A 17,328-nucleotide genomic window follows, 5' to 3' on the forward strand; every position below is an offset into this window, starting at 1 on the left:
TTCAGTGAGCTTACTTGTAAGGGTTACTTTACGATTCTGTATATTTTATGTACAAGATTCACATATATTTGGACAAAGTGTGGAATAATTAAAGAAATTTTATGCCAATGTGGGCTAAAAATGGTCTGGCTTACTGTTACTAAATAAAGTTTACAAATTACTTTTGTATAAATTAAATAAAACAAAATGAAGAAAACTACTTATAATCTCATCATTTCTTTTACTTGACTTGATTAACCATTTCAGGAATATATATTTTCAATCAGAAAAAAACACCAGGGCAATGCATTAGTTATAAAGTGTAAAATGTTTACTAGAATATGTTTGAATAGTAAGAATATATAGTCATACATATAATCACGTCTATATCCCCAGCGGGGTAGACAGAGTCACCAGTCTTGAAAAGTCTAATAGGCCACGCTCAGCTGTTGGCTTAGTGATAGAATTGAGATTCAAATAGTGTCAGGTTGCTAGCCCATCGCCTGCATAAGTATAAGCATACATATAAGCATGTATATATATAAAATATATATAAAATATATTTATCAATTAAATTTAATGGAGGGCCACTGTTGCTGTGTGCGTGGGCGGCAATCCTTGTCACCGCCAGTTTGAGCTGCAAACAATGGAAACTATAATTTAGCCTAAAATTATGACTTCACCGAGTTCTGTAGATTTAGATAATTTGAACCAGATAGGATGTCGAAATCGCGTCATTTGGTTAGCAGTCAAACTAATGTACAGACGCCTGCAAGGAAACTGGACCTATATTTCTCGACAGGCGATTGTACGTAACTTTAAAAATGTACATTCGAACCTGTACATATTCACCACAGAACGTCATAAAACATAATTACACTATAAGCTATGTAGTTAGAAATTGAGATGTGATCTTAGACAAATCGGGAACACGTTTCAAATCGTCTCGATTATAGACCACACTATACCAAAAAGAGACAAAAACACGTGAAACTTACGAAAATATTATTTGACATTAGCTTCTAATGATAATACTCGTAATAATATGGCTTGCTCGGGCCCTGCAGATAATGTTTATCCTAGCCTAGTTACAAAGATAACGCTAAAATCGACTAACTAACTAATTGGTGTGGTTCACAAAAATAAATAATGTTCCTTTTACAAAATATCTGTACTTAAAATTCCTTCTAAAATTATCATTTTCACAAACTCAGCCATTAATTAGAGGTTTCTCTAATATTTTTCAGCTTTCTTAACGAATATTAACGCATATACAGAAAGTCACTTGTGCCGGCCCCTTAAAGCCTTGACTTTTACACTGACTTATTCATAAATGGCATACAAACTCCTTCTAAAGATACATATTACGAAACGACTCACCTAAGGTGTGAATGTTTGGAACATCGATAAGCATATTGGATGAGGTTTCGCCCACATTTAGCGATAATCGGTAGGAAAGCCGTCTCTCTTCGCACTTCTCGAGCCTCGTTTGAAATTGCTCGATGAACTAAGTATTAGATGCAAGTAATTAATATTCTTTAGGCGATGGGCTAATAACATTTTTAGACATTTTTAGAGACTACGAGACTACTAAATAAAGTCGTGATATATCAATTTAATTATTCAGTGTCTTCCACGTAAATAACGATATTAACAATTTTGTTTACTATTACATCACTATCATTTCATATTATAAAGAAAAGTCTCCCTATTTTCTCTGTAATATATGTATGTGCTAATCTCGGAAAGATGTGGATGGATTTTGTTGCTGTTTAAAATGTTGCAAAGAGGGTTTTATCAGGAAGATTTATATCTATAAATGATGCCCGTGCGAAGCCGGGGCAGGTCGCTTGTCTAATATAATCCAATATGGCTGTTTAAAAATAATAAGACCTTATTAGTTCTCTAAATACAAAGCTCAAATAAGGGCAAAACCTTTTTACTTCATTTAACTTTTTGGAATGAATTTTAGTCTCATCTTACCCTTTCAACTAAATCTAAGTGCATTCCTAAACTTGAGCTGCTAATAAAAGTTGTATCTAACTAAATACTTAGACTAAGCCCCAGTGACCGTTCAAACGCTCCATCTCAGTACAAAACACGCGTGGGCCCAAATAGTGTCCAGTCGTAAACGCAGATGATAAAACGTTGCACAATACTGAGTTTTGTGGCCATTGTTGAAATTGATTGATAATAGTTTTGTAAGTAGCATTAACATCGTATTAATGGAAAAGCAACGGTAATGCTTTTAAATGATAATGTTGATATTTTTTTAGAGTACTTTCCATCCTTTTGTCTAAGATTTGATCTAAGAGTCAGTTCAATTGCTAATATAACTAGCTTCTCCCTAGGACTTTGGTCCTGAAGTAATTTCCAGAAAGTAGACAATTTGACCGGACGGATAATCTAAAAATACTGACAGAGACTGACTGATTGACATATCAATGTACAGCCTTAAGTTGGTCAGTCAGTCGAGTCTTTGTTTGGTTGTTGTAATTTTTTTATAAACAAACCGCTGGATCTTTTAAATTGATATATGACATGTAGGTCCTTATGTGGTCTTAATGGACCAATTAGGGTGTCCCAGGCTATAAGGGCGATTTTTTTTTTTGGGAATTTGGGTACGCATACCCTCTATTTTTTTTCGATTTGACCAATAAGTCTTAAATATGAAGTATTATTGCAATCTGATAATAGTAACCCGTGCCGACTTAGCTTCAAAGTTTGAATCTGAAAGCTAGTATGGAGAAATAAAAATCTCCCTTATCCCCATAAGGGAGATTTAAGAACTTAATTTCAATTCAATAAATAAAACATAGTAACATCAGTAAATAGTAATAAGGGCTTTATTTTTCATATTTCCTTTTCAGAGTTTGCTTTTTACAGTCTGGATATATCTGCCTGTGTTCTTGTATGCAACGTAATAAAAATTGTTTCTGTTCCTCTTCGACAGTGATCAAGCCATGAAAGTCTTGCATCAACTTGACTGCTCTTTCGGCGGTATCGTTTACTGCTCTTAAGTTCTGTACCTTCATTTTAGCTTGTTGAAATGAAGCATTATTTGACCACAAAGAAGGAGACTCGTTGAGAAAGCTGTCGTCAAGTTTCAGCCGAGTGAACAAAGATTTGCTTTTGGCGGAAACGAAGTCTTCGAGTTTTTTTTTCATAGAGTGGGCCACAGTTCTTCTTTTGATGGCATGTACCGTTTCCCAAGAGCTGATGGAATCGTTTTGGACAAGTTAGTAACCTAGATTAGGCTCTTGGTCTACACTATCATCAAAGAGAGACAAGATAGACACCTCGTCGGTCAAATACCACAAGTGCTGACAGAATTTCTGTAAAGCTGCCTTTGAGATACTTTTGTCAATTGCCTCGTAAGCCTTCATGGCTTTTAAAAAGCAGGTCCTGGTAAGGAGCATTCACTGCCAAAATACATTGCAGCAAATTTATTTTCTGTATCACCGCCAAGAAACTTTATTGAAAGCTCTATTAATTCGCGATAGTCGTCTCTAACAATATCTTTAGTTAACTCACTCCGGTAAAACTCTAGCAGTTCATTAATATTATCATCACTCAGACAAGAAAGCTTTTCTTTATGATTCTCTATTTTCTCAGAGTTTATGTTTTTCCAGTTTTCTTGGAATTTTTTGAACAATTTGATGTCAGGGCTCGTCGTAATTTGGTTGATTTTAGTTTCGAATACACCTTTCAATACTAATTCGTATACATGATGGCGACATGCAAATATAAGCATTTCCCTGTCTTATTTCTGTTCCAGGAGCATACAGACGCCATTAATGCGACCTGTGTTTGAAGCAGTAGTATCACAGCACAGCATCTGCACTTTGTCTTCAAGATTTCCGTCTAAAAGAGCATTCCAAACAGCTTCTGCCTGTTCACGACCTGAAGAGTTGTCCTATTTAGGTACAGCAAGTAGTTGTTCTTTACCATCATATGTAATAAGTATCGGAAGACGTTCTTCTTTACATTTGCGTGAATCTAAAGCGGGCAACAGCTTCCCATCCCAGTGGACGGTTACAGTATCTGGTACCTTGTTCTGGAAATCAACTTCAATTGCTTCTGCGCGCTCTGTTCGCTTTTCCGTACGAACTCTTTGAATTGTTGACTTACTTATTAGAAATTCGTCAATGTTATGCCCAAGAGCTTCAATTGTTGCTTGTATTATAAAAACAGAAATTCCTCATACTTATCTGACACCGATCTAATGCAGCAACCAATTTTGGAGTTATGAAACTTGTCCTTACAGAAATATTAGACTCGGGTCGTGTGCTCTCAACGGATATAGGAATTATTTCTTGTGTAGGTACTGTTTTTTTTTCAGAATCAGATGATGAATCTTCTAGAGGAACATGAGATGAAGTTGAAGGCAACAGAGTTGAAAAGTGTTTAGCACGCCGTTTTTGCTCTGCAATGCAGGACTCGAGCCTTTTCTTCGGCCAGTTTTTTGTCTACTCCAGTTAAGTGACCAGGCCGACCTGGATCTCTCTGTCGCTGTAAGAAGATCCTATCTTCGTCAATCTTTATTAATTGAAGCGCATCGGCATGTGCAATATCAAATAAGTTGTCTAAGTTCGTAACAAAATCTTGTCAACGCTGCTGAAACACATTTTGCGTCTTTTTAGATTTTTTTTGTAAATCCCTCCAAATTTGGTATAAATTAACTAATTTCTTAACGCAGTTAGAAATAGCTAAATTTGCACTTTCATTTACACTTAAATTCACTTCACGAATATTGTAGAATAGAACTGCGAGTATTTGTATTTGTCCATTTGAGGGAAGTTTTGAACCAGTAATTTGATGTTTTACGTTCCCTATTAAGAAAATATCCTTTTTTGAACTGCGTTACTCCACCGACATCTTGATTAAAAGAAAACAATGCGTTCACTCATAAAACAAACAAGTAATTGCATGAATGTCGGTACGCTCGCTGCCGCGCGCCTAGTAAACCAGTACCCACATGTCCGGATGTAAGTCGGCACGGGTTGCCGTGGTTCTAAGGAGATGAAATTTTATATACGGTAGTTTTGACATCATTCGAACAAAATTAGATGGTATGCGTTATAAAAAAACAACTTTGATTTTTTTGGGACACCCTAACCAACATACAAAATTTTATAATTTCTGGTGCAGTGGAACTGTTTAATACAGGAACTATTTGTTGATGTTTGTTGGAACTTGATTTGATAGAAATTAAAACTGCACTTTCTGAAATAACTCACTTGGTATACATTAGGTATCTATTAACATCCGTGACGTTATACAAAGTGTAACTAAATCAGATACATTCAACATTATAACATGCGCGTTGACATGTTTTTAAATAAGTTTTTTCACAATTCTATTTTTGTTTCTTTTTTTTTTTCTTAGCGGCCTGCGTTGCAGCCATTTTCATATTGTTTTAAAGGAACTGTTAAAACGTTACCAATAGATATTCAGACTTTTTATTTATGATATAAGCTGTGTATGGTAGTATGGATATAATACATGTAGCTAAGAAAAGAAAGATTTCTTTTCGCGCATGTCTTGAGACTCCACAAGGGGTAGGTCGGGGTGCACCCCGCCCACACATCGCATTGACATGTGAGGCACCCTTTCTACCAATAGCAGTTTTTACGATTTACCCCATCCTCTCTGAATCGGATAAATAGGAAAACGTTCCCTGTTACAATTTGTACTACAGGAGAAAAGGACACAATCTTTAAATATTAACATTGCATGAGTTGCATATATAGATATAAACCTTCCTCAGAAAACCCTCTTTCCAACATTTCAAATAAAAACTTAATCCATCCACTACTTTCCAAGATGAAACAAACATACATACATATCACGTCTATTTCCCGTGCGGGTTAGACAGAGCCAAAAGTCTTGAAAAGACTGATAGGTTACGTTCAGCTATTTGGCTTTAAAATGGAATTGAGATTCAAACAGTGACAGTTTGCTAGCCCATCGCCTTAAAGAAGAATCTCAAGTTTATATGAAAAAAATGGACTAAGTATATAAAAACCGAAAAACACTCATTCATTATTTCACTCACTGATCAGGAAATCTCAAAACCTACTTAGATGAATGCAATAAAATGAACTCTAATCGATAATAACAGTAAAGCGATATGACTGGTTATAAACTCGCACTATCTCAAACAAATGGTTGCTAGTTTTCATAGCAAGGTTCCAGTTAGGTCCAAAGGTCTTAAGGTCGCAACTCAGCATCATAAAACCGTTGATTATGTTCTACCCCCTTATATTGGCACTCTTGAGTTGGTTTTGTTCGCGTCTTCAAAAAAAATACTACCGTTTCGACTGAACCTGAGCAGAAAACTGTCTATAGACTTTTATTCAAAATCTTCTAAAATGACATAGTGAGGAAGTGTGTTATTTATATGTACATACATATGTATGTATGTACATATAATCACGTCTATATCCCTTGCGGGGTAGACAGAGCCAACAGTCTTGTAAAGACTGATAGGCCACGTTCAGCTATTTGGCTTTAAGATAGAATTGAGATTCAAATAGTGACAGGTTGCTAGCCTATCACCTAAAAAAGAATCCCAAGTATGTAAGTAAGCCTATCCCTTAGTCGCCTTTTACGACATCCATGGGAAAGAAATGGACTTTTTTGTATTGGTGCTGGGATCCACACGAGAACAACACCAACGTTTATATGTATGAAGGTTTTATTTCTTTATGTATGTATCTATAAATGCTACCCGTGCGAAGCCGGGTAGTGTTGCTAGTATAGAAATAATGAATATACTAAGAGAAAGGGAAATATAACGGATAACCTCCAGTCTAGTAGTTATAAAGTTTATGGTTTTAACAACAAAGGTTCAAGACAAGTTACCTAGATTACTTCATTAGGGAAATCTGCAATTTATTACTTGTTTATAACAACTGTATTTAGCTCCTCGTGTCAAGGAAAGGTTTGCCGTGTGGTTCCCGGTACCAATACAGTGCCGTGTGGTACCCAGAACCACTACAAAAAAGAATAGGACCACTCCATCTATTTCCCATGGACGTCGTAAAAGGCGACTAAAGGGATAGGCTTACAAACTTGGGATTCTTTTTAAGGCGATGGGCTAACAACCTGTCACTATTTGAATCTCAATTCTATCATTAAGCCAAATAGCTGAACGTGGCCTTCCAGTCATTGCGAGACTATTTCTATGTCTATGTGTCTACTACTTTCAGCTATGTCTACTCCGTTAGGGAAAAAGACGTTATTATGTGGCCCACTGTACAATGATCAAAGATGAATTAATTTCTGTGCGATTGCGCACCTCAAACGAGAGCCTCTTACTGACTTACTTACTCCAGAATCGTGGTCATAGAGAGACTCTGGGGTCCTCACAAGAAAAAACACGTTTATTTTCAAACAAGAAAAAAAAATCATATTCGTATCTGGTTGTCAAAGATCAGCTTCGAACGAGAACTAAAGGTTTATTATTGCTCTAGGTTTTAATGCCTTTGTTCTTTACTCGTTGCCTACGACTTTATGGTATGAATTAGTAATAGAGCCTTAAGGCAAAATATTAGTGTTATAATAGCCGCTATAAATTTCTAAAATAATTTGATGTTTCGCTTACAAATGAGCACACGAGAGGCGCCAAAGGCAACAACTAGCACATTTGTTGGCCATAAAAATTAAACGATAGGCAGCTGCAATCGATTTGATCTTTAAAATTTATGTACACCGTATTTATGTGCCGTGTGGTTCTCGGCACCAGTAGAAAAAAGAATAGGACCATCTCTTTCCCATGGATGACGTAAAAGGCGACTAAGGGATCGGTTTGTAAACTTGGGATTCTTTTAGGCGACGTGCTAACAACCTGTCAGTCAGTATATGAGTCCCAATTCTATCATTAAGCCAAACAGCTGAATGTGGCCTATCAGTCTTTTTGAGGCTCTGTCTGCCCCGCACAGACTCAGACAGAAAAATGAATTGAACCTCTGTGTATTCACAACTCGTGACTTCGTGACAATGCAATTGGATAAATTACTTCTAAAATATTTTAAATGGCCAATCAATAGGTAGCAACAAAAGCAATCGATCCTTTTTATGGCAACACCGACAAATGGCGAAGTTGCCGTGACATACAATAATTAGAGCGGTAGGACAGTTGCACTTTGTATTAAATTGATCACAGTATCATAGAATACTAAGTATCATTCAGTAATTAGAATAGGTTATGTCGTGAAATTATAGTTTTCGAGGAATTAAATTATACGGTATGTGTGTGCACTCATAGGTCGTCGATGGACGTGGGAATACCTAGTTCCACTAACCACCACTAAGACAGTCTACAGTACATCAACCTACCCAAATTCACTACAACTTCGCCTGTCACTATGCTGTTGACTGTACAATTTTATTTTGAAACAAATAAACTTTTCATTTTTAAATAATTCATGGTTTTTTCTTTTAGAAACGGTACCCTAAAAAGTACGAACAACTTAATGTTTATGACACGCCTAGAAGGTACAGGTACTTACAAGTCACACAATACATTTCTACAACACCACGTACCCATTCAGTGGTAATCTGACCTCTCCCGAGCGACATTTATACGTTACATCGTAAAAATATTTAGTCACGTACTAAATCTTACGAAAAACATGTACAGTCAACCGCATATCACGTTGCCCGTCGAGTTAACCTGCTGTAAATTTGGACAGGTTGACGTGCTATTGACTGTACTTGTAAATGTCAAGATTAATTCTACAAAGGAATTCGAACCCTATCGTTAAGTGTTTGCGACACAGATTTGCATGATACTTATTTTGATATATTTTTCATCAGCAAAGGATACGAGACAGGGGAACATATGTGATAAGGGTTTGAAGGAGGCGGGAATAAAGAAAAGTCGCGATTTTTCGCGGCTCACTATTGGTGAAATTCGGTGCGTCTCAGAAGAGTATTTTTCGCCTGATTTTGTACAATATTTAGCGATAAAAATAAATTCTATGTAATATTGGTACCGTGTGGTTCCCGGCACTAATAGGAAAAAGAATAGGACAAATCCATCTCTTTTTCATGGATGTCGTAAAAGGCGAATAAGGGATAGGCTTACAAAGGGCTAGCAACCTGTCACTATTTTAATCACAATTCTATCATTAAGCGGAGTAAACAGAGCCAACAATCTTGAACAGACCAAATTGTCAGGAATAATTAATAAACTATCAGGAACCTAGCCAATAAATAAATACACGTTTACCCAGTTTACCCAGATTAAGATAGCCTCGAAGTAGGTTCGAGACTTGAGTAATGGGATACATTCAAGACCAAGGCCTATTGAAAAAGTTCGTTTCTCATCGTTCATTGGCCGAGATTCGAACCTGGGTCCTATATACTACTCTGTCAAGAAAGTAGCAGGAAAAGATCAATAATACACAAACTGTTTGTTATTCATCCAAATTTATTTTATCACCTTCAAAATATGCTCCTTTAGAAACGATACACTTACGCCAACGAATAATCCAATCATCAAAACATTTTTTAAACGCTGTTTCCGGAATTGAGGTCAGTTCTCGCCGCGAATTCTCTTTTATGTCTTCTACCGATTGAAAACGGGTGCCACGAAGTGGTAATTTGAGTTTAGGAAAAAGAAAAAAGTCGGCTGGAGCCATATCTGGTGAATATGGTGGTTGCTCGATGGTATTTGTTGAGTGTTTGGTTAAAAATTCGTTCACAATGATGGCCTTGTGCGAAGGTGCATTATCATGGTGCAAAATCCAAGAATTTTCTTTCCACAAATCTGGCCTTTTTCGTCGGATTTGCTCTCTTAAACGCCGCATAACACTCAAATAATATTCCTTATTTACCGTTTGACCTTCCGGCAAGAATTCCGAGTGCACAACACCGCGATAGTCAAAGAAAACAGTCAACATGACTTTGACTTTTGAACGACTTTGGCGTGGTTTTTTCGGTTTCGGTTCAGTTGGAAGGCGCCACTCCGAAGCTTGTTGACTAGTTTGCATGTCAAACTCGTAAACCCACGTCTCATCACCAGTAACAATGCGTTTCATGAATGTTGGGTCGGAATTGACTCGTTCTAGCATGTCCTCAGCGACTCTCATGCGATTGAGTTTTTGAAAAAAATTCAGGTCTTTTGGGACTAGCCGAGCGGCAACATGTTTCATACCCAAATTATTAGTTAAAATGGTACGGATCGACTCGTGAGATACAGAAAGTTCGGTGGCTATCTCTCTCAAAGTTGAATGAGGATTTTCAGTCACTATTTCCTTCACTTTTGCGATGTTAACTTCAGTTGCAGACGTTGATGGCCTACCAGAGCGAGGCAAATCTTCCATCACATCTCGACCGCTTTTGAACGCTTTGTACCACTCATAAGCACGAGTTTTTGATAAAGTCGATTCACCGTAAGCCTTCTGTAACATTTTCAGTGACTCCGAACACGATATTCCATTGGCAATGCAAAATTTAAGACAAACTCTTTGTTCGATGTTTTTATCCATTATGAAATTAGCAATACACACTAGATATGATATAACTAAAAATAGCACTGTATTTAATGTAAACAACAGATGCAACTCAAACTCCGCGCCAAAATGGAAAACAGTTGTGCCAATCTAACAACAACAAAAAAAACAAAAATTTGAATTTGGAACCATAAATAAATAATCCATTCCCGATACTTTTCTGACAGAATGTATGTATATTACGAAAGATGGAACGTCCCTATTCCAAATGCTGGAAACCGCATGCCATACATGGTATGTTAAGTAAACATTTTACCCCAAAAAAATATTCTTCTTTTTAAATTGAAATATTTTAACAAAATTTAATTCTATTAAAAATTTTATAATAACACATTTTTTTTTATAATCCCGGAACACATTCGCAGAATTCAACTTTTTCCCTGAAAAAAAAAACAGGAATCATACGCATGGCTATAATCTCCCAACATCCGAACGATATTAAAAACCTCTCACTGATTTTATTTTCAATGTTCCATATTTTCATACCGCTGATATCATATAACGAATCGTATCTAAGTTTGATGATGTACAAATTTATGTCTTACGGCGTGGCGTTAAGGTGTATAAGAGGTCGTGGGTGGTAACAATCCCCCGGTACGATTCCGTACGATTTCACTCTGTAATGATTTGCCCATAATGAGAGTCGCGCGAGTAATATTCTGAGAGGAAAACCGTGGACAAAACTTTTCTAGATATGATTAAAGACATACATGTAATCACGTCTTTATCCCCTACGGGGTAAACAAAGCTAACAGTCTTGTAAAGATTGGCAATGTTCAGATGTATGCCTTAATGATGGAATTGATATTTAAATGGTGGCAGGTTGCTAGCTAATCGCCTGTGTGATTTATAAAAGCACTTTGTAATAGAGCCACTTTATCCCATTCCCACTAATAGTTTTAAAGGCGACTAAGGAAATTAGGATTGTCATAGTTTTCATGCTCTAGTCTAGTAGCAAGTAGCAAAGAATAAATGTGTGTGTTGTGAAGTGTAATGTTGTATAAATGTGTGTATGATGGAATTGTCTTGTATTTTTATTCATTGATAGAATTGATATAAATAAATAGTGGCAAGGTCAAACCCGTCGTCTAAAAAGTCCCCAATTTTGTGAGTATTTCTCGGTATTTACTTCCACAGTCGCGGAAAAAAAACAGCTGACATATACTATGTTTTTAATGCTATCAGATCACGAAAGTTTTTCGTGTTCTGATAGCATGAAATGGAAACCGAGTGGAAATTGTACATAGATCAAAACAGATAAGATCATCTAGAAAAAGCTACATCTATGTAGAGGAAAACATCGTCCTTCCGGAGTTTATTATTGCTATTATTGCTTCCATACGTCAAACAGATTTCTTTGCCTTACTTTATATTATATTACTCGCATGTTCGAATTCATTTAAAAGAACATTTATATTACTTAGAAATTTTATGACAAACTGATTATATGCGCTTATACAAAAGATATACCTGATATGTGCAGCCGAGACGCGTAGCATGGCACGCGAGACGCGGCTTTTATCGCTTGAAAACTATAGCTATTTCGCTTTTTATTATGACGTGAAACGGGACAGCATTAGTTCTTAGCGTGATAAAACTGGCGTCGCCCATTCGCTGTTACTGGGGCTGGTCCGGGTAGAAATTGTTAAGTCCCAGCCGCAAAAAGGCGATAGTTTTAGTAATAATTGTATAAATTTGTGATAAGTTAAAGTCTGTGCTGTAACAATGGCAACTAAAAATGTCTTTTTTGACTTTTCTAGTCCCTAAATTTAGGGAAAAAACCTCATGTTGGAAACATTCTATTGGATAGGTCGTAGGGGACAAATGCAACGTATTTATTACGAATTGAGGAGATAACCTCAAACTAGTGAGAATGGGAAGCTTCCAAAAACAGGTTTCAGCCCATTGGGCACTTTCCGGTACGCCATCACGTGGGTTGTCCCACAAACAGAGCCCACACAGTTACATCAGAAAACCAGTGGCAACTTTCATGTCGTTATTGTACAAACATATTGCTTAAGAGAGAGTGATCAGTCTGAAGAATAACTAGTTACTTACTAATAGTTTTTATGAGTAACAAGTAGGTAATATATTATCTCTTTTTCAATTTTCTAACATATATTTTCAGCTTCTATGCTGGTCTGGTGAAGCGAAGTAAAAACATAGTGACTGCGACCTTTCCCGTTCAAGTAAAAAAGTTAATTAAGGGAAAGGCATCAGGCTTTTGCATTTTTCTCGTGGATTTTTATGTCCTTATTCGTAATATGTTTTCTCACAGATCTATTACACAAAACGTACTATTTATTACCAAGAATCTTCAATTGGATCACGATACTGATTTTAAAAACAGAATGCCACCGCAATCCTGCACATACGGCCTCACGCTTCAAGCAATCTCACAAAGCTACATTTTTTATAGAATACTTGTACGAAATACCACCCACGAGCCGCGGGCCACGCCGTAACGAGTGCCGTGTATGGGGGCCCTTAGAACGAAAGCCCTCGACTTCACCCCTCTCGCTTCCCCCCGCAAAAAAAGAAAGAGAAGTACCCAAGCACTCATATTTTCCCTTTACCACCCTCGCCATCTCAAGCGTTCTTTTATATAGAAGAGGATCTCAAGAAAATAATAACAGGAAAGCTCAAAGGACGCCTAACTTTCACTAAGCTTTGATTTTCGCGAACGTAAAGGAATTTCCGTGGTTACAAAAGGTTACCTTGATGACACAGTTACGAAGCAATAACTGATTTTAAACTTACACGTTGTATAACATATATATTATATATACAGGTAAGTATTCAACGCGCACGTAACGTACCTTTATTTTAACTCGGACGTAACATTGTAACATGATACAAAACGTCCAATTTCAAGTCATCCAGCCGTATTTTCAAGACTGCCGGCTCTCTCTACCCCGCAATAGATAAAGATATAATATCTGTATGTATTTTCGCCTTTTTGGTTCAAATCTAAATGACAGCATGTACCTTAAATGCCGTAAAAACTCACTTTTCTTGTCACTTACAATATTGTGTTTCCAATACAATGTCAAATGGAGATTTTGCTGGCGATAAAACAACGTAGGCGCCTTATAAGGTAAATTGGTTCGATTTGCTGTTTACAAATTAAGGTTGGTAACATGCGAACTCATTTGTAACTTTTTAATCGTAAATGCTGGCAATTGATTTCAAGAATGAGTTGTTGGAAGCGTACCAATTAAGTCAAGACTTTTTGGCGGGAATATGAGAATAATGTTTTTTTTTTTAAATTATTATTATTATCTGGTTGGTGGTGGCAGTATTTCGATACTGGATTAGTTTACTTGATATTGCCCCAAAATTTCTAAACTAAAACTAAAATATACAGGTGACTTATAATTTATTGGCATTTATTTTTGTTATTTTTCACTTAAATTTTGTTTATCAAAAAGTTTCTATCTTATAATAATTATTGTTTATATCATTCTATAGAATCTCCAGACAAAATGCACCTAAACTTAAAAACCATTTTGACTTTATACTTAGAAGATACATACAAACTGTAACAAGCTAAATGCTACTTCCATCATTTGCTGTTGAGTTTTTAACATATCCCCCGTAACTGAAGTACGCGAAAACATTTCACGGAGAATTTTTCTTTAGATGAGAGATTTTATGACGACAAATGACAAAAATACTCAACGTTTCATTGTGAAACTTGGGAACGGCGCTTCGAGCATTTTTGTGCGCCCTTAGCAAGGCCCTATACATGTAGAGTAGGGCGAACTTATTTGCCTTCGCTTCTCTTCCGTCCATTTACCCCTCCACCCTCTCCCGCTTCCGGTTTCCATATTCCGCCTACCCCCCGTCGCGACCGCCCAAATATCACAAACAAAACGCAACCCTAAAATAAACAACTAAGTATTAAATTCCAATGCTAGTAATCACATTATTTTTCCGACGGCGACATGACACTTTCTCGCTCGGGAAAGAATTCGAACTTTGAATTCAAAGGAACACATTTGAATTTGGAAGAGTTGTGTCTATGGTAGTTGGTACGTTCGGAAACGTCGTTTAGCGAATCTCCCGAGCGAGCGTGGACTGTACGAAAAACATATTTTTTAGATAACGACAATGAGAAAGGAAAATATTCAGATGAAAATTCTCCGATACGGCGCCGGGTGTGCCCGCGTGGAAGATATTAAGGGGGGCGTGTGCTACTTAATGATATTTTTCGACATGCTTTACTTTTATTGCCAGCTCACGGCTCTGATATCGGATACCCGTTTGTCGTATATCAAAAAAAGAACGCGATTCCGGCATTCGGCACGTATTTAAAAAAAACCTACGTAGGAATATCTCAAGGAAAACGTTTTATTGATTCTATATTTAAAGTAGAAGGAATTAGTCCTCTAGCTTGTACTAAAACTACAATATGAAGAAATGTAGAAGAATTGCCAAAAATCGGCTATCTGAATATTCCCCAAATTATTAAACGAACAATGTCCCAGTGGGATATTAAGTAACACGATATTAGCATCCCTCAATTGGAAAAGGACAGTGAAATGGATTAAATACTTAAAGAGAGCGAGAGGGAAGATCAAGGGGGCGATCTTGTCTAAAGGACATTGGCCTCCGGGGCACGCGACCGTTGATTCAAACTCCTTTTAATTCTTTTTTATTAATTATACTGCGACCGAGTCATCTCGAACTTTGGACATGAAATTTCTCTCTTACAATGATGTATTCCTGATAATCAAACCGTTATGCCTAAGGCAGCCTGTTAATAGATGATAATTAATAAAAAAAATAAGGTAGCCCTAATGGGAGTTCACGACTTGTGTTTAAGATATTCATAAACATACAGAATATACATAAATAAAATCACGCCACTTTCCCGGAGGATTAGAAAAACACTACATCTTTCCATTTACCACGATCCTAGCATGCTTCTTTCGCTTTCCACTTGCCCAATTCTCCTCATAAGTATTTCCTTATCAAGAGGAATAGATTTTAACTGAAATCAATTTCAGCATCAATCGAGAAAATGGTTCACAAACTTAAGATGTCACTTGAAAAGTCATTTCTAAATGTTAGTTTTATTTAGTATCCATATAAATCTTAGTTTTCAAAAGTTTTCTTCTATGGTCCCATAAATTCTAAATCTGTTCACGATTTCAAATAAAAATAACTTTATCATTATAATAAATCAAAATCCATACAAGTATCAAAATACTTGACCGCGCTACAAATCTTAAACGCTCCAGCTTCCTCAACTCATTAAAGACCTTTTTCTCAACTAAGCGACGCTGGTCCCACTGTTAATGGCCGCTTTCTTTAAACTTGGCAATGGGGGGCGAAATTGGGTCAGGCGACTTAATATTTTCAACAAGGTCGGAGTAATCAATACTTTAAATTTACGCCTGGCGTAATTATATTTGGGGTATCGATTTTGGGGTAGGTTCGGGCTGAATCGATTGCACGGCATTGTAATTAGGGAATGAGGATGATTCGACGTTTTCAGTCGTGGTTTTCGGAGGTGAATGAACTCTTCATATCTTTGGATGACAAATAGATGAGTCTTACTGGAATAGGTAATGCAAAGATTCGAAGGTTTCTAAATAAAGTTTACTCGCAAAAATATGGTTACAAAATGAGGTGTTATTAGAACTAGAGTTAGTACTTAGTATTTTAAAGCGACTTTGTTTTCAGATACATACCTATAATCCTTATTACTTATGTTCTAAACTTATACCCCCAGATGACTTACAAGAAGTAATTTCAGATGTGCAATAGATTTTCCTTGTACCCGAATTTACATCACCGGCTCGGTTGACTAGTAATAAATCCGCCGTTCACATGTTTCGTAATAAACTCTAATAAATAAATAGAAATCGTGATGTCTAGTACACCCAGTCGATAATCCCACATTAAAGAATTCCACTATTGACAGTTCCTCTTGTCGTTTATCCACTCGTACGCCAACCGTGTACGGCCAGCAAAAAAGCGTAAGCAGAAGCGCACTCACGCTGTTTGCTCGAGGCGGAATGCGGTAGCTGCGCAAATACTCGGGTCAAACACCGCGTGAAGCCCCGTGTTTCGATGGTACCGTCAACAGAATTGATTAATTGAATAATTTTTCATCGAAAATTTTTGATTAACAGAAAAATTTAAAGGATGGGCATTTAAAAAAAAATGTTGACTTCTGCAGCTTAGCGGTAGTGTGCCTGCATCAATTGACTGTAATCGTAGAAACTGCCGAAATGATAATGCTTACACACAAAATCATTGATGTTGTTTCATGAGCTTCATGAGAAAAAATTGCAAAAGTGAGTGACAATTTGAAAAAAAAAGTCCACAATAAGTGTAACAACTGCATACCTAATAAAACAAAAAAAAACACGTCAAGTAAGTAGGTAAGTACCTAAATATAATAGTTAATCGTAAGTCTTTATATTATATTTTTTTTTCTTTTTTTGCAGACCGTATATTATTACCTCAAAATTCCCTACTCGACATCACGCAAATGATTACGATATACGCAATCAATCGGTTAGCCGATAATGACTCGGGACAGCTATGTTTATTGAATTGACCCACTGTTTGGTCAGTTAATCAGATACCGGTGAGAAATCATCCATAGATATTTGCCTTGTTTTGATCGAATCGTAGATATAAAATCATCAGAATATCCTTTCGAAAAATGTATCCGGTGTACAACTATGATCAGGATCTTGTATGAGTTAAGTCTTTACACGAAGCGACTCCCGTCTGACCTCCGAAGTTATGGTTTCAATTGGAGTTGCTGAAATGTGCATTAATAATAATTAATTGGGCATGAAAGGAG

The 17,328-nt window shown here is 36.6% G+C and overlaps 1 pseudogene; it reads right to left on the reverse strand.

Annotated features, from left to right (window-relative positions):
- Positions 1-2,760: 2,760 nt before the first annotated feature.
- The window catches only part of LOC132902262 (uncharacterized), a 55,156-nt pseudogene continuing 40,588 nt past the window's right edge, over positions 2,761-17,328 (reverse strand).

Source organism: Amyelois transitella, chromosome 11, assembly GCF_032362555.1.
Source record: "Amyelois transitella isolate CPQ chromosome 11, ilAmyTran1.1, whole genome shotgun sequence".
NCBI classification, from domain to species: Eukaryota; Metazoa; Arthropoda; class Insecta; order Lepidoptera; family Pyralidae; genus Amyelois; species Amyelois transitella.